This window comes from Rhinolophus sinicus, chromosome 15 (genome assembly GCF_057876585.1).
Source record: "Rhinolophus sinicus isolate RSI-liver-muscle chromosome 15, RSI-T2T, whole genome shotgun sequence".
Lineage (NCBI taxonomy): Eukaryota > Metazoa > Chordata > Mammalia > Chiroptera > Rhinolophidae > Rhinolophus > Rhinolophus sinicus.
The window spans coordinates 6,496,262-6,517,514 of NC_142515.1; the positions used below are offsets into that span (position 1 = coordinate 6,496,262).

Below are 21,253 nucleotides of genomic sequence, written 5' to 3' on the forward strand. Positions count from 1 at the left end.
CCTGGGCAACGTTTTCCACCTCCTCTTGCTTCTCCCATGCGGCCTGAGCCTTCGTCGGCCCCTGTGCCCCTCTCCCATCACCACCTCCAGGAAGCCTTTGCCAGTAAATCTTACCATCGTCCCCCACGTCTACCTTCTCCCATCCGAGTGTTACCTTCCTCTTCTGTCTAATCTTCTGCAACTCTGCTCTGTTGAGCTCAACCTTGAACCCATCTCACTTTATTGCACGTTCTAGTTTCCTGGGTGTAGTCTGCTTGTCCCAACCTGGTCAGCCTCTCAAGGGGGAGAAGGGCATCTGGCGGCCCACTCATGGCTGGACCCACACAAAGCCACGAGTCTGCTACTTGTTGAATTAATGAATGCATCAATGAAACATGGTTCTTTCAAAAGCCCTTTTCTCCTGGAGAAAAGGTGTTATGGATTTTATGTGTGCTTCTGGGTGTGTACCCAGAAGACAGAAAAGAGTTCCCAGTTTGGTAGTGTGCTATCGCAGAGGTAACGCTTGTCACTACGTTTCTGGACGAGTTAAGAGCATAATGGAGTAACTTTTGATTTCCTGGCATTAGGTTTTTGGGCTATTACAAAGTAGTAACCACGGTTTTTGTGTGTGTCATGTGAGTCTTGGGGAGAGGGGATGTTATGGGAATTTGGTTGGTGTTACAGGAATACAAGCAGGAGTTATCTTCCCAGGCAAGAAATGTGGGGCCCTTACTGTTTCTTCTAGCAGATAGAAATAGGTTGTCTTTAAGTTCCTGGTGCCTTTGGAATGTAAATATTTGCATTAAAAACATAAAGTATGTCCTGGCTTGTACTTATAGTACCATCATTTCCAAACCAGAAGTCAGACTATTGGTCTAGAGAGGATCATTTCCTCTGATTTGTGAACCTGTTTATACAAAGAGTCTTCCGAATGTACACACAGGACCGCATTTGCTTTGTGCACGGAAGGGACCTCCAGGAGGACAAGAAGCGGGGCTGCCCCCGGGGAATCTGGGCCAAAGGGTTGTGTTTCCCAACACAGACGTCTCATCCTGCTGTTTGTTATGTTGCAGGCGTGCTGGGGAGGGCGAAGTTTTGGCCGAGGGCCCGACGGCCCGTGAGATCGTCTGGCTCCTCTGTCCTCAGTTTCCTGGACATCCGGGTGGGGGCTGGCCGTAGCGGGCTCATTTCTGCGTCGTCACGTAAGCAGATGCTGGATTTCAGAACTGCTGTTGCTTTAGGAAGGTGTTGAGAAGGATGGGAGAGTGCTGGCTTTTCTGGGGTCTGGTGGAGGGAGGCGGGAGCTCCCGTTTCTGCTAGTGTTCAGTTCTGAGGGCCTGTGTAGCGTGTCTTCCTCCATCAGATTCTTGAGAGCAGTTTAGCTTTTAAATGTTCCTAAGAAGAACTAGCTTCTGCCTCTTCTCTGGAGTGAGAGATTGGGGGCTGTGGTCAGACTGGGCCAGAGCCTGTGCTCCTGGCAGTGTGTGTGTGTGTGTGTGTGTGTGTGTGTGTGTGTGTGTGTGGCGGGTGGTGGTAGTGGTGCTCTCAAAACTCCCTGTGACAGCTCTCAATGGAAACCCTCTCTCACAGAGTCCCAGCAAATGGAGAGTGGAGGTCATCTGGTCAGTGAGAGAGGGCCAACATGGACCATTAGCCAGCCCCAAATCCAGGCCTGTCCCCCATCTGGCAACCTCCCTGTCATCACAGGGTAAAGGGCAGACAGGACAGAAGAGCAAGTAGAGTCCTGGTAGGGCCCAAGTCCCCTGACTGTGGCCCCTGGTTGGCTGATGCCAGGGCTTTCTTTGTCCCCAGCCAGCCCAGGGACCCACTCCTCTGCCCACTGCACACCTTTGTCTTAGGACCGAGACTAGTGGAGGTAGCAGCATTCCTCTCATCTTGCCGTTCCCACCTCTGTCTTGCAAGGAGCACGGCATCCTGGCTCTGGGAGTGTCACGCATCTCTGCTTGGGAGCCTTTCCTTCCTTGGGGGTGCTAGGATGCTGAGTGCCACCCGGGAAAGGAAGTGAAGCAGGGAGGTGTCTGAGGGGAGAGGAGTGCAGGGCTGGGTGCTGGCTCGCACGCTGCCCCTGATACGCCATCCAGTGGTAAGCCTGAAACTTCCCCTGTTGGGTCCTTCCTTTGACCCATCACTGGACCTTCCTTATCTGAATGAAACGTCCAGGCATAGAAATGGCACACACTCTTCCTGTGTGCCGGCGTGTTCCTCAACTGTGGGAAACTCCCTGTTGCCTTTCGTGGTCGTCTTTAACCTGACCCCGATGGTGTAACCCTCCCTCAATCTCTGTCACAGTTCTTAATGAAGATAATATGTTCTGGAAAGCCCCTGTCCAACCTCACATCAGGCCAGTAATGCAAGTGCACTCTTTTGAAAGTCAGAGGAAATTGCTGCCTTTAGGACATTCTGAACTTGCCTAAGAAACTTACCAGTAGGAAGAAATGAGAAATCGTAAAGAGGATCAGCCTGACATTTCTGTTGTCCTAACTATTTATACCCACTCGAGAACAGTTTCTGTGAAAAATTAGCTTTGGAAAGATGAAGAGAAGACTGGGAGGTTAGCAAACCGGACCTTCTCATCAGAAATACCTTCCCTCCAAAACAAACAATCAAACACAAACAAACAAACAAACAAACAAACAAACAAACCCATTTGCCCACAGGTCATGAGTTGACAGTTCAAAATCTATGGGTTCTTTGCATGGGATACATACAGAATTAAAATGTAGATGAAACCTTGGTTGCCATTTGGGTGGTAGAAAATAAATTTGCTTTTGGCTGTTAAAAACGGAAACAAATCAATAGAATAATGCAGGCCTGCCCACTTTTGAGTCAGCAGTTTCTTTGGTTTATGGAAGAAGGAGGTTTGCCCATCAAAAATCACCTTTTACCTTTGGACCAGTTACGAAGCTGCAGAACTGGTTTAAGGAGGGGTGTGTGTGTGTGTGTGTGTGTGTTACAAAGTTTTTATCTGATTTAGTTTTAAAAATCATGGAGCATACTTTTTGCTCCTTGAACCTGTTCTTTTTTAAACAGCTTTATTGAGATATAATTCACATACCGTACAATTCACCCATTCGAAGTGTACCATGCAGTAGTTTTTAGTGTATTCATAGATATGTGTAACCAGCACCACATTCAGTGTCAGAACATTTCATCACCTCGAAAAGAAACCCTGCACCCGTTAACTCTCAGCCCCCTAGCTCCCTAGTCACCCCCCGTCTCGCAGCCCTAAGCGAGCCGGAATCTATTTTCCCTCTCTGTCGATTTCTCTGTTCTGGGCTTCACATGAACGGAATCATATAATATGTGTTTTTTTGTGACTGGCTTCTTTCACTTCGCATAATGCTTTGAAAGTTCATCCCTGTTGTAGCGTGAGTCAGTACTTCGTTACTTTTTATCACTAAATAACATTGTATTGTATGGATTTACCACATTTTCTTTATGCATTCGTCTGTTGATAGACATTTGGGTTTTCTCCATCTTTTGGCTCTTATGAATAAGGTTGCTGTAAACCTTCATGTACAAGTTTTTGTGTGGACATGTTTCCATTTCTAAGGTTATATTTTATGAGATACTTTCTCTTGCTATTAATAATAAGTTGATTTACTTGTTTACTTGCTCTTTCCCTGGTCCTAAAGAAGGCTTGATTCTCAGATGGGGCTCTGATCCCCCTCAGAATTGCCTGAATTTGAGAGCTGGAAATGTCTTCTGGAAAATATAATCTAGCCCCATTTTACAGATGGGGAAACTGAGGCCTGGATAGGCCACATGCAATCAGGATTGAATCTGGGTTTTTGGAATCAGTTCAGTTACCCTGAACATTCTCCCTAAGCTTTTCGTAAAACTCCAGGTCCTGAGTGGCTTGGGGACTTAACAGTGGCTGGTTGGGTGGACAGATGGTGACTGCCTTGCCGAGCCCACAGTTCTAAGCCCCCTGACTCAACAAAGGCTGGAGGATGTCTTGTCATCCACAAACACTGCGACTTGTGGCGCCACCCCTTCCTAGGTCTTTGCCTTGCAGCAACGGGAGGCCAACACTTATCTGGGGAATAATTAAATTAGGTCCAATTCAGAGAATGAAATTTGATCTAATCTGGCCTAGCCCATAAACAAAGGGGCTGTGGCTGTGACCCCAGAAGAATTCTGCTGGGCCAAAGCATTGAAGAAATTGCGGGGGTTGGGGGGTAGTGAGTGCCAGGGACGCCTTGGAGGGGGTGTTCTGCATGGGCCGGAGTTGTATCCCAGAGCTGGTCAGAGGACTGGTTTATAGCATACTTGGGTTGACGTCTATTCTCTGTTCTCCATCCTCCAAAGGATCATTTACAGCTCCGCCTTCTCCCTGTCTCATCTCGGGGTGAAGAACACTTGTCCAGTGCTAGCTGGACCGCAGTGCTGCTCTTTCAGAAAACAGGGCTAGTGAGAAACAAAGAAAAACCCCATCCTCGTCCTCTCACTTAAGATTTGGCTTGTGAGCAGGAGTTATGTTTATGGAAGCACGTGCTTGAAGAGGGACGTCTTGGGTGGGCAGCTGAAACCACACTCATTGAAATAAGACTGAAATAGTGGAATCTCAAAGGTGAGCACATGGCTGAAATCGCTTGAATTCAGTGACAATTCCAGGCAGCCCGGTTCAGGTAGAGGGGACCCTTTTGAAGAGAGACGAGGGCATAGCAAACTCCTATGCTGGTGTGGCCCTTCCCTGGGGCATTGCTTTTCCTCCCTGGCCATGACCGAGTTCCCTGAGGACTTGACTTCCTCTTGAGCCCTGTCAGGTGGAGGTGCCTTCTCCTTCCCCATGGCTACGCCCAGATGTTTCTCTCCCAGTTGTCTGTGAGAACCTCAGCTCTTTGTCCCTTTCTTGCGATCGTCTCCCTTCCTCCTAGAGTGGACCCCCAGGTTGCCTCCCCTCCCCAGGTCCTGTCATCACCCTGGCCCTGTGGTCTCCATGGGAACAGTCTGTCTGGCCGCCTGCATCCTCTGCCTCTTCAGTCCTTCAGCCGACTCGGGGCCGTTTCCACAGCTGCCCACTCCATACCTCATTTCCTCAGTCCATGTGAATCAAATGTTAATGGCAGCCTTTCCTTCTTGGGAACTATGCCCAAGGACCAACTGGTCGACCTGACACCTAGTAGGGCCTCATCAGATTGTTTCTGTCAGTTATTTTCTTAAACTTTAAATGTCTTTCTGGTCCTTTCTGGACATCCTTAAGGGTGTAACTTTGCAAAGTTTTCCCAATAGATGTTTATCAGTTGTTGTAGCAATATACATCTTCATTTATGTTGTTGCCGATTCTTTTTTAAACTAGGGACAAAAAATAAGTTTCCCTGTGTTTTTGTAAATGGAGAAATATTTTTTTGCCCCAAATAGCTTGATTTAGAATCATTCCAGGTATTCCTTCAGCATCTTTTCTCAAATCCGTGTGGGGCCATAATGTTGGAAACTTGCTGAGAGAGCCCTTAATCTTTCGGCACTCTTGGCTGCTGCCTCATAATTTTATTTTAAAATAATTTTAGGCTCTCAAGAAGCTGCAGAAATACCTCAGAGCTCTGTGTGCTCTTCTGCCAGCTTCCCACCATGATAGCATCTTCCATGACTGGAGAACGTTATCAAGACCAGGAAGCCCACACTTTAACGGCCCTACTAGGTGCCATTAACGGCCTTCTGCTGCCATCTGATTTCATTAAACCTAAGGGTCTACAGCACTTGGGAAGCATGTTAGAATTTCATAAACCTCAGTGTTGTCGTTTATTTTTTAGATTGTTTTTGGACCCCTTCCCAATGGCCATCAATTAAAATGAATTTCCATTGAGTCAACAGATCCTGGAAGACCCACGATTTGTGCATTTCGTGTTTGCCATGTGCCCACATGGTGCTTTGTGGGTGTGTGATCCCTGGTGTATGCACAGATCACGTTCTTCCCCCATCTGAGAGATTCTTGGAGCTAAGGAACCATAGAGAATAGTTTGGTGTAATAGAACATAGGACATGGAATTGGGAAACTTGAGTTCTGATCATAGTAACCAACGTTTGAGTACTTGGGCTAGCCTTTATCTACATTATTGCAGTTACTCTCAGTGACCTTTGAGATAGACACGATCAACATGCCCATTTTACAGATGTGGAAACTGAGTCTAGAGAGGTTTACCCTGCCCAGGTTCTGGCAGCTCATGAGTGATAGAGTCAGGACTTCAACCTAGGCAGTCTGACCTCAGAGGTTGCTGGCTTTCACCTTATAGGACTGCCCTCCTTCGTTCAGGCTTGTGCACTTCTGGCCCCAGTTCTCACTGACTGCACTGTGTCCTGGGGCTGCTCACTAGACTTTCCTGAGCCCCTTTCCTCACCTCAACACAAGGGGCTTGGCTGAGAAGACCTATTACTCCTATTCCAGAGTACAGTTGGTTTCACTGGTGAAAACAGTTATACCAGAAGAGGGAGAGATACCCAAAGATCCGAGTGAAATTTCTAGCCTGTCCCTTGTAGGTACTGTTAAGGTTGGGAAGATTTCTGCTGCCTAATTTGGTTTGATGGGATCCCCAGTTCCAACTGAATTATGCTCTGGTGTATTTTAATTAAACCATCTACAAACTAATTTCTTAAAGATGCAAACGCCCCATGCAGCGTGCTGTGTCTGAGCCCCCTGTGTTCCGCCTTGGGTTGGAGGCGCAATTCCTGTAATAACCAGGAGGCGTGCGAAGCCGCGCACTCAGCCTCATGGGCAGCATTAATTGTGACATGCCACCAGAACGAGATGCGAAGGCATTATCAGCAAGTACTTAATTGATTTTGCAGTCTCCACAAAGGAAGGTTAAAATTAAGCTTGTTTGTAAATGGTGTTTAAACTGCATAGTCCTGGGGATGGGTTGTAAAAACTAACAGAGCAGGGCGCTCGCGGAAGGGCTTAATTTTCTTTTCAGGTTGTGGAATGAGCCTATCACTCAACTAAAGGTAAAGATTTTCCCATTTGAAGGGGCTGGAAGAGTATAAGCTTCAGGTTGTAAATTTCTATGGTGGGGGGGCTCCGCTTGTGTGGAGGTGAGGTGGCCAGACTCTGGGGTGAATGTGTGATCACGTTAATGTGATAAATTAAAGGGTCCCGTATTTTTTAAATTGTCAGGCAGAGCTGTGTTCGAGAAGAGACTGTTTTAGATCAGAGTTACAATAAATGGGCTCATGGTAAATGCTTTTGCTAACCTCTGTCCTGGTGTAGAATGGAGCATGCTCATTCTGAAATGCCCTGGAAAGGTCCCTACTCAAACCAGTGAGGAGCTTAAACCTGAGGCCAATGCCGTTTTGTGAGTTCTTTAGCTGTTAGACATTGCAGGAATAAGAGAAGTTCCCTGGACATGCTTTCTCTCTCCTTTTAATTCTGACTATATAATTCTTTAGGTGTTCCAGAAGTTGCTATGTAATTTGCAGGGCCTAGTAGAACATGAAAATGTGAGCCCCTTATTAAAAATTATTAAAAATGTCAAAACTAGGACACTAGAGCATTAATCCAAGCATGGCCCCTTCTGAGCACTGGGCCCTGTCACTCAGGGTTGCAGCCTGGAGCCGGCCTTGGGTGTTTGTATGACGCCATCTAGACGACTTGATATACACCAGCTTGAAGATGGAAGCGGCCAGAGGGCAGGGCTTCAGCCACCTCACCCTGTGTGCTCTGAGGGGTCTGTCTGGGCGCCTGACCCATGCACACACTTAGGACAGAATTGCTGAGCTGAGTTGGTTCATGCAGCCATAGTCCTTGTCTGCTGGTGGGATTTCATGTGGATTTCTCAGGGTCCACACATCAGGAATCTGGAAAAATCCTCCTTAGGGCTCTTTAGAATGGAAAGGCACAAGGAACAAAATTCTCTAAGCTCAGTTTAGAGGAGAGGAGCAAACCTGAATTCAAAACCCGTCTAGATTGTGTGTGTGTGTGTGTCTGTGTGTGTGTGTGTGTGTCTGTGTGTCTGTGTGCCTGCGTGCGTGCGTAAACCCAAAGTCTGGGTGATTTTTCACTGCAGAGTGTAAAAGCTGACCCACCGTGGTTATCCAGCCGCTGGTCATGGTGAGCGTGTGTTTCTGTTTGCACCCCTTGACTCAGTCCTTGGAGTGGGGGCAGTCCATCCTCTCTCTCTGCTTTTCGTCTCTGGTGTCCACTGCTTGGGTTCTGCCCTCCCCGCTGAGTGGAAGGCCCCTGGAGAGAGTCCAGGATTTCAGGGCCACTGTAGGCCACCCTAGCCATTTTCCAATTTCAGGGAAAGCCAATGTGCAAAGTCGGGGGTGGGGGTGGGGGTGGCATAGTGCATCTTGGCACGGAATCAAACTCCAGCACCTGGAGCATCCATCGCAGGCCAGCTCTGCTTTGCGTGGTCTTTGTTCTCTCCCAGCACGGTGAGCCGGGACTTGTACGTGCTCAGTGGGTCTTCTTAGAAGCCAGTGGGGAAGCAAAAAGTAGCATCCACGGCTGGGGGAGCTGGGACTTTCAGGTTTTAAATTGGAACCCGGGATCTTGAATGAGGACTAGTTATTTGTGTGTGTGTGTGTGTGGGGTGGACGCTCGGCTCAGAACCCAGAAGGAAACGTGCCCACGTCAGATCTGTTCAGAGGCTCGTCTCAGGGGGACTTAGTACATCATCCCTGAATTTTTGTCCTTTTGTCCTCAGTTTGTACAGAGGTCATTTGGAGAGGTGAGCTCACAGGGAGCCAGGACCCTTGCTTGCTCTCCTTTCATTGTCACAGGTTGATGGTCTGAATGGCGCTGTGAGGCTTAAAGAAAGAAACTGCCTTTTGTACCTGCTGGCTGGGGAGAGAGAGCAGGAGAGAGAACAAGTCAGGCCTCGGGCAGTTCTGGCGGCCACAGCTGCCCTTGGTGAGCCCGAGACCATGAAGGAAAATCTGTGTTGTACCTGGGTGTCTGGAATGGGTTCCTCCCTTTTCAGGGAGCCCTCAGCCAGTACTTAACTTAGTAAATAGCGAGTATAGCACCGTCATGTACAAGCAAAAGCTTTATTTACTTTTTCTGTTAAGACATCCACAGCATTTTTATTTCGAAAAGAAAAATAATACAAATAAAACCCACAATATTTTTATTGCCCGGTGTAGGAGTCTGAGATAACTTAAATAATATGTCTGGTATAAAGCTACTTGGAGGGAAAAAATCTCCATGCACAAACAAAAAAAGAGAGAGACACATAAAAAGATCAAAGAGTCTCTCCCCTCTGCAAAACATCACACTCTGCAAAGGGGCAGGATTTCGTCTGTCTTGTTCACTTCCCCTCCCCCCTCCCACCCTCTGGGCCTAGCAGAGCTACACTGAGTGGAATCTCTTAATGGTTCCAGGTACTAGATTCTTATTAGGGCCTGTGAGGCCGCCTTCTTGGACAATGGCCTCAAATGGAAGGAAACCATAAAGATAGAAGAAATAATGCTATTGTGTTTGAGTCATGGTGGCCAGTACCTTACATAACTCTGTTTATCTTCTCTTCAGCCCTGGGAGGTAGATGACGTGATACTTGTTTATAGAGGGGCAGATGAAGCTCAGAGAGGTTCTGTAACTTGACCTGGGTCAACCAGCTGGCAGTGGCTGGGCTCAGATTTGAATCTAGGACTTGCCTCATGCCTGTACCCTTTCTATGCTACAGGAGACGTCAGGGAGGGAGAGAAGTAACATTTATGGATAACCGGGTGTTTGGGATGCCTTGGTGTCCCCACTCAGTGAGTCCTCACCCACAGAGGGACACAGACGAGGAAAGATACACTGGCTACTGGGGAGTAGGTGATGGCTGAGACATGCTCAGGCCCTGCCCTCATGAAACTTGGGTTCCAGTGTGTGGACTAGGTGTAAACACTTAGTCACATGATCATTTGACGTCCACTGTGATGAGTGACAAAGGGGAGATGGGGGTGAGGGGTGGTGGGGGCGTGATGTACTGGGGTGTTGTGGACGCATCGAGCCAGTCTGGCTCAGGGTGCAGGTGGTTGGAGTGTTCCAGGTAGTGATGGAGGAAGCTTACATGAGAGTGGAGCACCAAGGAAGCTCTGGGCCCAGGGGAGGGAGGGAAGATCCTCGCAGGCCTGGAGGGGCAGAGTCTTCAGATGCAGGGTCATGGCAAGCCTGAGGGTGCAGACTACACACATCCCAGTGAGGGGACCTGTGGTTCTCTCTCTTTGAGGTTCAGAATGCGTGGACTACTGGTTTCTGGAGCCTGGATTGATTCCAGAGGTGCTCATGCCCCTGACCCCCAGCATTGTGCTCCTGTAGTTGGGGTGGCCCACACTGTTTAGCTCCTCCTGTCCCCCCGACCTCAAGAGGAGCTGGGCTTCCTCAGGGGATACTCGGGGTTCCTGGGATTTATTTTCTCACTCTCTTGGGGGATTTGAGAAGTTCTCTGGAAGTAGCCTGCAGGGGAAAATGTGCTAAGGCTACAGTGTAAGTTTTCAATGTCCTTCCCTCCGTCAGGGTATTGGCTCTATTGGACATGAGGTGGGAAGAGACCCTGGGATCAAACTGCAAGTTACCGTGTCCGGAGGTGCAGCAGGAAGGCTTGGGCTGGCTGTTAATGGTACACTTATGCCCCAGGACGTGTGCTATGGAAAAAGGCTAACAGAATACATGAAAGAATGCCCTTTTACAGCCGCACCTCTGTACAAACCTCCCTCCTGCCTGGTGTGTACCTGGCCTGTAGGTGGCCGCCACACTGAGCAGGACCCATGATGTTAGCCCGGGAGGGCTGGAGCTTGCAGCCTGCTGGCCAAGCCCATCCCAGGAGGGCCATTTAAGACCCTGGAAACCCCTCTCGAACCTGGCAATTGGAGGTCATTAGCTGTCTAACTGAAAGCTGGGTTAAAATCAGCCCTATGTGGTTACAAGCTCTGTTAACCATTCTAAGATGCATGAACAGAGCAGGCTTTGGTTTGGCATCTCTGAAAACAAACGGGCTTGATCTGATGGGAGAGCATTTACCTCCATGGTCAGTGTGAGAAGGCTGGACTGCATTGGCACGTTCATGCCCGTGTCAAATTGCCTGTGTGCCCTCCACTTCTCTCTTGGTCTCTTACAGGGCAGAAACTTAACACCACCGTTCTAACTTTCTTTGTCTATGAACCTGTTTTTTCTTTCCTTGGACTATAACTCACACCATTAGAGAGCACGTAGCATACCCATACCCTATGGATTTGCACAAACAGAACTCAGCTATGCAACCGACACCTGGGTCAAGTATAGGAACATCACCCCAGAAATCCCTGCTTCCATTCTCCTCATGAACCACCCCCAAACCCCAGGCAATGGGTTTTTTTTTTTACTTTATGTAAACAAAACCAAGTAGCATGTTCTCTTTTATGTCTGGTTTCTTGGGCTCAATTCTATGTTGATGAGATTCTTCCCAGGTGTTGCTTGTAGCTGTAGTTTGTTCATTTTCATAGCATAGTTATATCGTGTTTTCCCCCAAAATAAGACCGGGTCTTATATAAATTTTTGCTCCAAAAGATGCATAAGGGTGTATTTTCAGGCGCTGTCTTATTTTTTCATGTACAACAATCTACATTTATTCAAATACAGTCATGTCATCTTCTTCTGGAACATCGTCATAACATACTAAATGCATCTGTCTGGCTGACGATCTTAACTGGGGCTTATTTTCGGGGTAGGTCTTATTTTCGGGGAAACACGGTAGTAGCCGTTCGACTGTGGATGGACACCGCAATTTCTAGTTTTTATCTTTACAACGCATGCGTTGAGCATTCTAGTACGAGTCTGTGTAAGCATTCAGACGCATTTCTGTGGGGCCCATACCTGGCAGTAGGCTTGCTGGTCTTGTGAAAGGGTGTGCTCAGCTTCAGTAGATGCTGCCAGTTTTCCAAGCGATTATACCAAATGCAGTTCCCACCAGCTGTGTCTAAGTTTCTGGAAGTTGAAGTAAGAGCCTGGAAAAACGTACCATGAGCCTGACACCCCTTTGTCCTCTGCCCCAAAGGGAAAGACCCGAGGGGATAACTGCTGAAACCTCTGCAGGTTTGTGTGGAATGGATGACTGAGAAGGGACCTTTTCTCTACTCGGTGATGCCCCTAGAAGAACGCTGTTGGGGTTCTGCACCCCTGGTCATGTTTCATTGGAAGTCAGTCTTTGTACCCCAGCTTGGGGATGGGGATTTGTTGGTCTCTGGGAATAGCCCAGAATCCAGCATTTTGGTCACTGCGCTCTTGGGTGTCTCCCTGCGCTGAAGTAAAGCCTCCAGGCTGGTCAGTGAGATGAAAGTGACAGGCCTGGGGTTCCCTCTCCTGGGGGTAGGGGAAAGGGGACTGCCACCACTATGGCTCCATCTGTAAAGATTTTAGTTGCAAATCAGTCCAGTCCCAGAACCAACTGATTCTGCACACCCCTTTCTTGTGTGCAGCTTGGCCAGCTGGAGCTTTCTGCCCTGTATTCAGGGTGGAGAGAGAGCTTTTCCTTCCCCACCTTGAGCTGATGTTCGGTGTGACTGGGCGTTCAAAGCAGCTGGCATTTCCTGAGTCCCTGTGTGTTGATAAGAACTCAGAGCAGCGTGCTGGTGTCCTTGTTATAGACAGGAAGCTGAAGGGGAGGGGACTCACACTGTCCCTAAGTGCGGAACCCCACAGGGGGCAACCCTGGCTGAGTTTCAAGGTGGACGCTCCACCCTGGCTCCATCCATTCCTAACTCAGCAGTGGCTATGGCTGGATAAAGGAGACTTGGAAGGAAGGAACATCTGGGGCCATGAGCTTGAGGCTTGAAAGTCACCTGGGGGGATTGCCCACCTGCCTCCCCTGCCCACAGTAGATGCGGGAAATCTGGGGCAGGGTCTGGCAGCTGTGTTTTTATCCAGTGTCCTGCGGATGCGTCCATCAATTTTGGCAAACTGTGACTTCTCAGTACCATTTATTGGGAGGCCTGGCAAGGAGGGGAGTGGAGGAAATAAGAACCAGTCCTGTCCTGCAAGGAGCTCACGGTCCTGAGCAGCTCTGCGTAGCAGGAGAACTTGGTGATGATGGGGACACCTTGTATCTTCACTGCCCAGTGTGGTAACAGCAGCTGCATATGGCCAGTGAGCACTTAAAATGCGATGAGTATGGCTGAAGAACGGAAACTTTAAATTGCGTTTACTTTTAATTGATTTGACTTAAAAACAGATACACGGTTCGGTTATTGGAAAATGTTTTGTTTGGAGCAACGTGGGCATGTAAGTCTCCTTTCTCGTAAATTTTATGAAACCTAAATACAGATCAGGTCCTTCTGGCTGAAAACTTAGCATCTAAATTGAGATGTGCTGTAAGGATAAAATATATACTGGACTTTGAAGACTCAGTGTGAAAAAAATAGTGCAAATTATTTCATAAATAACTTACACTAAATACATGTTGAAATGGCAATATCTTGGATCTGTCAGGTTGAATAAAATATACCGCGTTTCCCCCAAAATAAGATCTAACTGGAAAATAAGCCCTAGCATGATTTTTCAGGATGACATCCCTGAACATAAGCCCTAATGCATCTTTTGGAGCAAAAATTAATATAAGACCTGGTGTTATTTTCGGGGTAACACGGTATAAAAATGAACTTCATCTGGAACATTTATACTTGGTTGTATGGCCCACATTCTCTTTCTGTTGGACCACAGCTCTGAGGCTTGTCTCTTCCTCGCTGGAGTTTGAGCCAGAGTAGCAGCGAACTGGAGGGGATGAGAGAAGCCCCTGCTGTCATTATTTTGCTCACCTGGGAGCAGGGTTTCGGGCTGATTTCATACCCGGCCCTGTGCATGGCCTCAGGAGTACCTTCCAATGAGGGGATGTCCTCAGTGAGCTGCTCTAGGGCCCTGCCCTTCTTCCGTTCTCTCCAGATGATGCTTTTAGAATGAGCATCTGCTCTGATGCTCCACGCTGGGGAGAAAGACTAGAACATTCTTGAGCATGTCTCACTCTGGACTGCATGACAAGCACACGTGAGTGGGACCAGAGCTGCTACTGGTCAAGTGTGAGAACTTGGCCTTGAGTTTTAAACTAAATTTGATTTAATTTAAATCTCTACCCTGATGGGAATAGAGAACCTCTGCCAACACTAAGCTGCGGAAATGTGGCCCCAGAAAGTGAATCGGGTTTCGCCTCTGCCTCCGGCCTTGACCCCCACCATTTCTGGAGGGGCAGTGGGAGTCGCTACAGTGGTGTGGCAGGTAGTGATACTCAGGTGAGTGCATTAGTGTGTCAGCAGATACTCTGCTGAAGCAGCTCCTTTCCACCCACAGAACTTAGCCCATCTGACTTCTTATTATCTTGTTATCTTCTGACTTCTTTATTATCTCCTGGATGGCTCCCCTGCTGGCCTGTGAGCTCCCCCAGGCAAGCTTAGTTCACCCCTGTGTCCCTGCGTCATACTTGGGCAGGGCAGACAGCAGGGGTTTCACGGACGCGAATGCGTTAATTGGGTGCGTGCTCTGTTCATCTGAGGGTCAAATATAGCCTTGAAGTGGGGGGTCAGCTTCCCTGAATTATGCCCAGTGGGTGGACCCTGGACTTGGGGGAGGTCAGGAGCTCCACGTCCACACTGTGCTTTAGTCTAAAACTCCAAATGTGGGGTTTTCTTTTCCCTCTAAAAACGGTTTCTATTACACACTGGAAAGAGAAATCTTCCCATCTGTGCAGAGCTTTTCTCTCTACCAAGCATTGTCCCAACCACACTCATTTGCTCCTGCCTCCACCTGGGCGACATCAGCATTGTCACATGTCATCCCAGGAGGTCGCTGGGGCCATGTGGCCAGAGTCAAACAGCTGATGGGGGTACAGTGCAACTTAGATTTGGGGAACTCGATCTGGAGGTGACTTCTTCACGCTTATTATGTCCCGCATTTAATGCAACCTAATGCACACAACCTGGTTGGTCAGGCCCGGGGCAGCAGGACACGTGAAAGTGGAAGCGGGAGGATTTGAGCCTGGTTGTAGAGGGACGACCTGGCCGGCTGGGGTGGGCCCTCGGCTGGCCTCTGTGCCCAGGTGTTCCTGCAGGAACCTGGGGAGGGGCACTGGTACTGGCTTTTCGGTCCTCTGCTCTGCTCACCTGTTTAGCCAGTGACTCAAATTTCTCCAAACCCACTCCCTCCGCTGTCCTCTCCAGCTTTCCCCAGGCCCCAGGCCCTGCCCACTGCTTGCTTATGCTCCTTCCATCACACTTTGGCGTGGGGGTCCCTGGATCCACCCCACCTCGCCACACCAGCACCAGCCTGATGACTCCCGTTGGACAGTTCACGCCACCTCTGCCCATTTTCCTCGAATGGCGTCTGAAGACATCAGGGATTAACTTGAATTCACAGGCTCTTGCATTTCCTGGCTGTATGTACAGTCTGTGTGGTCTTGGTTTGCACTAGAGTTAAACTTGTAGAATTCAGTCGAACCGACTTCTCCCTGTATTTGGGAAGGCGATGGACGTGGGAACTCAAACGGGACGCTGGTCTGTGGGAGTTTGCACCTTCACCTGGTCAAGGTCAGACTCACCGCCTCCAGGGAGGGGCCTCTGGGTCACGATGCTAAGCCACTGTCTGTGCAGGGACACAGGATGCCCCCCCACCTCTGAGAGGCAGAGGCCCCACCTTGACTGCTCGTGTCCCACTCATGTCTGACTGCAGCTTAGTGCCCAGCGGGTCGTGCTCCTAGCTGTTCAGACACTTTCTTCCCAGCTTGGGTTGTCTCCTTGCTGTGCCCTCTTTGTGGGCTCAGGGCCCCAAATACCATCAGACCTAACATTCTTTAAAAAAAAAGAAATCCTGTTTTTATCATTCGAATTATTTGTATTTCTTATTAATTTTTTATTTATTTTTGTATTTAAGAGTGGGGCTATCAAGGTAGGTGAGTGAAAGCAGAATTTTTTAATAAGAGCATAATGATCTTTTATAAACAGACTTAGAAGACATTAAAATGCATGTGTTTTGATCTTCTTTCTCTGGATTAGAATATGAAGGACCCATTGTTGCAATGCGCAGGGAGGTAAGGCATTTCTGAGGCATTTCAGCGAGCCAGCCTCCTCGAAGAGGCTGGAATGAAACACGGGAGGAACAGTGTGACACAGAGAGACCAGAGGCATCCCCGAGGTCTCAGGTTAGCGAAGCACAAGCAAAAGAGCAGGTGGTCATAGTCCGCAGTGAGGACAACACAGGCACGGGGCAGCGGCTCAGTGCTGTCGTGGATGGGCCCAGCCCTTTGTGCAATCCTGTTAGACTAGAAGGTTTCACCATCATCCCCACGTTTCAGATGGAACGAGGCAGGCTGGGGTCAGGCCGTTTCGGTGACTCATGTGATCGTAGCCACCATTCTGCTCCCAGAGCTCGGCTGGTGGAACCACTTTCAAGTAGAGACTGGTCTCCGCCACCCACCTGCTGGCTCTGCCTGAGACGCCCGAAGGGGAGACCTGGGGGCAGCTAGTTTCAGGGTTCGCCATATGCTCCCTTTTTGCTTCGGTTATTTCACTAATTGAAGCAAAGATTCCGTGAGTTTTGACATTAAGTATCTGGGTAATTGCCTCAATACATCATTTTCATTTTGCATGTTTAGACACAGCCTTTAATGAAATCGGAAAACCCAACTCTACTTGGGGAAATATTAATTTATATTTTTAACTTTGTTTGCCCTTCCGCTATAAGCTTAATTGCCCAACACATACTATCCTCCAACTGCCGTTTGTCAGACTTGAAAGGCAACCTTGGTTTGCGGCAGATGGACTGACCCAGCCTTAGCTGAGAAACGAGGGCTTTAAAAAGACGGCTTCTCAGGTGCCTGGCTTTGGTTCTAAGGTTCTGTTCTGACGGCTTCCAGGACCAACTGAATTGAAGTCTGCCCTCCTTTGTATCCCTTCTCATGACCTAGAAGTGGTGACTGAACAGATGGGTCTGAACAAGTCAGGAAAATGCCAGCGGTTCCACTGAATGACGTGCATGTAAATTACCGGCCAGAAAACATCCATAGACAATAATAACTAAGAGTGTCATGCTACCTTTGAAAAGTGTTCCTAATTTCTCCATTGAGATCCCCAAAGAGAATTTTACAGAGGCTTGAAGAATGCTGCTTGCCACAGTCCTGGCCCATTATTCTATCCTCCGGCCTCAGTGCAGAATGGGGTGTCTGGGGCGCTGTTGTCGTGTCACTCAGGAATGGGGCGCTCATGCCCAGTGATGCTCTGAGAAGCCCAGACGGCTCCTCTCCTCCAGCTGCAAAGCCCCTGTGTGTGTGTGGGGTCAGCTCCTAGTGGGAGTGGGGGTGAATGGAGCAAGAGGAGGAAGCCGAACCCATGGCGTGTACTCACACAAGTCCTGCTGTCACCCAAGGCCCTGAATTGTCTCAGGAAGCTGTGGGGGGGCGGGCAGGAGGGGAACGCAGAGAGGCAGCCTCTGTGCTGACCACCCCTCTGGGAGAGAGGTGATGAGCAGCCCAGGTAGGGGTGCCCGCTCCTCCCCAAATGGAAATGTCTCCATCTCTTTCTTAAATTGTAAAGTGAATGCTATGGAAAAGTATCTTGGGGATTTGTTCATAATCATTCATTTTTGCACAAGGTTTTACAACAGCAAAAGGGGTGTGAAAACCTTAGAAAAACTGAGTCAACCAAAGTCAGTCCAGCCATGTTGTAAACTGCTTTGTCTTCAGAAAGTGAAAATTACCCTAAATGTAGGAACATTTAGAAAAAAGATCAGCCCAGATTGCTTTGTGACAGCATAAACTTGTCCCTTTCAGCCAATTTCATGAGAGGAGGAGGGGGTGAGGCTCAGAAATGATGCAGAAGCAGGGACAGGACAAGTCCTGGCGGCAGTGGGGAGAGAAACCCTTGGGTCTCGGTCCCAGAGCCATGGCGTGTGCAAGCTGAAGCAGCTCTGGAAGCAGCGGTTTCCTTCTTCCCATTTCTCCTCCACCCTCTGACACTCAAAACTCTTTCAGCCCCAGCACTCTACAATGCCCTGGGTAACTTTTTAACCCCTAAATCTAGTTTCTCTCACCCATAAAAACCAGTAAAACCTTCAAAATAGTAAGTGGAGGAGCTCATTTATTGCATAGGTAATTAGTATTTTATCTCTTCTGAAGTATTAAAGAGGGGAAAAGTACATGAGGGGATCAAAATAAAAAAGAAAAGAGAAAGGGAAAGAAAGAAAGAAGGAGAAAGGTAATTGGGATTTTTAGTTGACTCTGAATACTTGATGTTTTTGAAACATTTCCAAATTTCCTTTACAGGAAAGGAATGAAAATGATCCAAAGGAAGGATTTTTTTTTTTCTTTTGTCCTGAACTCGGTCCTAAAAAATTGTGTTGACCAAGTGCCTGGAGAAATTTGCCTGAAATGGTTGTAAGAACTGAAAATGGGTAAAAACAAAACAAAATGGAAAAAACCCCGAAGCTTCTGGCCACAGATAAGAATCATATAATTAACTAAGACGTATCATTTTGGTGTTTTCTTAAGTAGGAAAGCTAATTTAGAAAGGCAGGGAGGTGCTCCTGAGGTCAGTGGGAATGAGATGTGGTCACCAGCTCTCAGAGACCCCTTGATTCTCCTCTAACAGAACCGGGGGGCCGGGTGGATGGGGGTGGCTCCCTGGGTGTCAGGAACCTGAGGCCAGTGAAGCCTGGGACCAGCCCACCAAACAGTCAGTCCCACAGTGGAAGCCAGTGCCAGCCGCAGGCTCGAGAGGTACCAGGACATAGGTTTTCAGTGACATAGGGTCTAATCCTAGAGAGGCAGAATTTGAAAACCTGCAGAATTGAAAATTCTATTTTAAATGCTACACACACACAACATAAAACCCAACTCATGCATTGAGAAGTCTCTGTTTCTGATTGTGCTATATTTGTATAAGTGTTGCCTTCCTTTCTAATTTTTTTCCTTCGGGAAATATTTGTAAAAGGGAGCAAAAGAGACACTCTTGCCTTCATGGAGCTGGTATCCCAGTGGTCAAGGCAGAGGCCCGTCCAAGAGGCACACACCAAGATGAGAAATGGAAGGCGTTTGCTGGATGAGGGCGGGGCCTGACGGACTGGGGGTTTGGTGGGGGCCCTTTGGCTGACCTCTGAAGAGTGAGCAGGAGTTCCTGGCAGGAGTCCGTGGCAGGAGTCCGTGGCTCAAGTGGACTAGTGGTGTTGGGGAGAGGCAGATGGAGATACAGAAACAGGCAAGGCGATAAGGACTGTCGGCTCTGCCCTCATCCTCCTGCAGACTTCAAGGGAGTGGCCCATGTCCTATTTACAGCCCAGCAGGTGACAAGACGCTCAGAGGTTCGGTGGCCTGCCCAGAGTCACACGGGTTGGTGTGGTTGTTTCAGGCTCTTGCGGAGTCCTGTGGTCTGTATGTGCCACCAAGTGAGGTATGTTCCTGCTTTGCTCACCGTGCATTCCCGTGAACTCCAAGTTCAGTGCTCGTTTTGTGGCTCCACAGCCTCCACTGGGCTTTTGGAAGGACAGGGAAGCTTCTCGTAGGCACTCGGGTCATGTCGGGAGAGATTCTTACTGATTCGGAGCGGACTTGAGCTCGGAACAACTGTGTTCTTCAGCCAAAGATTTGTTTTTTTTAAAACAGACCAGAGCCATTCTTGATAGGAAGTCGGCTATGAGGACTTTTTTAAAGTCTTTTTTTTTTTTTTTTTTTTTTAAATCGAGACCTTTTTTTAGCCCAGGAGGAAGTCTGCTCTCTGTAAACAAGTCCTGACCTTCATAATGAGGCCTGAACACTTTCAAGATCTGTCTGAAAAAGATCCCACTTTTCTGTGGTTAATTCTAAGAAGAATTTTTCTTGTTTACTCCTAGCTCAGCTGTCTAATTTTATACTCTATATGGCTTCCTCTCCTGTCTCCACTCCATTACCTAGTTGCAAAAGGAGGTTTCCCGTCCTGGGCCAGAAGCCGCCCCTGCTCATTGACGAGATGGGTGTGGACAGCGTAGGTTAAGCCTCCTCTTAGCTGGGCTCCAGAGACAGGGAGGTGTTCTTGGATGACAGACCTTTGTTACAATATTTATTATTCTCCACCTTCCAGTATTAAAATTTGGAGAGGTTTTTTTTTTTTTTTTTTTTTTTTTTTTGGGAAAAAGGAAATCATACGGCACGAAACACTTTCAGAACTGTCTCTACTTACCGAGGACGGGGAAGAATTCCTTTCAGATAGACCAGCCATATCCAAGGTCAGTACATTGGATGGTACTGTGTTTCCTCAAAAATAAGACTTAACCAGACCATCAGCTCTAATGCATTTTCTGGAGCAAACATTAATATAAGACCGGGTCTTACATTAACGTTTGCTCCAAAAGACACACTAGAGCTGATGGTCTGGCTAGGTCTTATTTTCGGGGAAATGCAGTAGTATGTCCAGTGGGAAGATGTTATTAATGAAAAGAATTTGGGAAACGAAGGGATGAAGTGAGGCTTCGGTAACTTCCGTTTGGCACTTTGCACAGAGGCTTCCATTGCAGTCCGGCCTGTGTAGTTCACACCTCACGTGCCACCTCATCTGGGGAGAGAGGCAAGATTGCACGAATTGTCACCAGATGAACCCTCGGCTCAGAGATGGCAGCTCACATCTTAGGGTCCCGGGGCCCTGTCCACTTTGTATTCAATGTTTATTACTATGATCATTGCATCTTTATTGTCTTTGTGGTTACAAAGTAACACTTGCTGTGTGTAAGTGAAATGAGAAGAAAGATAGAAATGTTGGAGTGGAGAGCAAATCCCACTCCTCCCTCCACCCCCACTGTTAACGGCTGAAAAGTGTATGATGTGCTTGTGTGGGTCCCCGCCCTCCCTGCACTGAGGGGAGGCTTGGGCTTCAGCTCGTGTTTAAGTCCAGCTCTGCCACTTACTCACTGTGTAATTTTGGACAAGCCATGTCACTGCTCAGAGCCTTGGTTTTTTTACCTGTAAAATGGAGCAATTATATCTACCTTCAGCATCGCCTCAAAGTCGGGGTAGCATAGTGCCTGCCCCAGGTGGGGTGCTCAGTTCCTGTTAGTTCTCTTGTCCGCTGTCCTATCAGGGCTTCTTAAACTCACCTCCAGGGTATCTTGAAGGTAGAAGATAATAAGTTCTCACTAGGGTGCCCGGGGCTGGCCCCAAGGAGCCTGCTGCAGCCAGGAAGGCAGAACTCTGCAGATTGTCACTTAGTGATGTATCTGAGTATAACTTAATTTGGAAACAATGTTTCAAATGTTTAAATATTTTAAACATGGAAGCTTCAAATTGTCTCTTAAGTTCTTGCAGCTCCTGGCCCACCTCTGCGCCCTCCTGGGGGGCTGGCACACCTCCTGGTA

The 21,253-nt window shown here is 48.2% G+C and overlaps 1 protein-coding gene across 10 annotated transcripts in view; it reads left to right on the forward strand.

Annotated features, from left to right (window-relative positions):
- Nucleotides 1-21,253, forward strand: part of CHST15 (carbohydrate sulfotransferase 15) — an 80,201-nt gene that overhangs the window by 18,519 nt on the left and 40,429 nt on the right. Inside the window, exon 1 of one of the 10 annotated variants that reach the window (XM_088791759.1) lies at nt 18,820-19,320. The exons of 8 other annotated variants lie outside the window; for them this stretch is intronic. The gene's annotated coding sequence lies outside the window, so the exon portion shown is untranslated. Of the gene's footprint in view, nt 1-18,819; nt 19,321-19,925; nt 20,132-21,253 lie in introns of those variants that run through there. One more of the 10 variants, XM_019742203.3, reaches the window with a different exon arrangement.